The sequence below is a fragment of the Olea europaea genome, unplaced genomic scaffold (assembly GCF_002742605.1).
Source record: "Olea europaea var. sylvestris unplaced genomic scaffold, O_europaea_v1 scaffold190, whole genome shotgun sequence".
NCBI classification, from domain to species: Eukaryota; Viridiplantae; Streptophyta; class Magnoliopsida; order Lamiales; family Oleaceae; genus Olea; species Olea europaea.
The window spans coordinates 476,274-476,885 of NW_019236807.1; positions in this window are offsets into that span (position 1 = coordinate 476,274).

Genomic DNA, 612 nt, shown 5'->3' on the forward strand with positions numbered 1-612 from the left:
TTCTCCCATGGTGCCACCGCCCACAGCCAGAGAGAGCCTTTCACGTCGTCCCGCAGCGGTGCTTCACCTTTCATGTCGTCGCTTCATCTTTCTCACTCGCCGTTTTGAGGTGCTTCGTAGCGTCGGTCGCTCGTCGTTTTGAGGCGCTTCACCTCTTCAATGTAGCACAGGAACCACTGCCACGAGGTTTGGATGGTGTTTTATGTGGTGTGGTCTAGCGTTTGTGGTGGTGCCATGGTGGATCTGGCGCAAATGCTACCATTTTTTGATCTGTGATTTCAGCAGTTAGGGGTGGTCTGCAAACGGTTTCTCTGTCTAGCGTGGATGTAGATGGCTTTGGTAACTTCGTGTGGTGCCGGGTGTAATGGATCTAAGTAGGACAGTGGTGGTGGTGGTGGTCTTGTTGTGGTCGGCGTTTGGTGGTGGTTTTGGATGTATTGGACCGTTGTGGGTGGTGGTGATGGTTGTTAATACAGGTGGTGGAGGTGGCCGATCTGTGGTATGTGTGCAGTTTTGTTGGTGCAATGTAGGTGGAAGCCAATTCTGTTGGTGCAATGTGGGTGGTGATGTTTGCTAGGGTGTTGGTGTGGTGTGAGGCAACGGCGGTTGTGG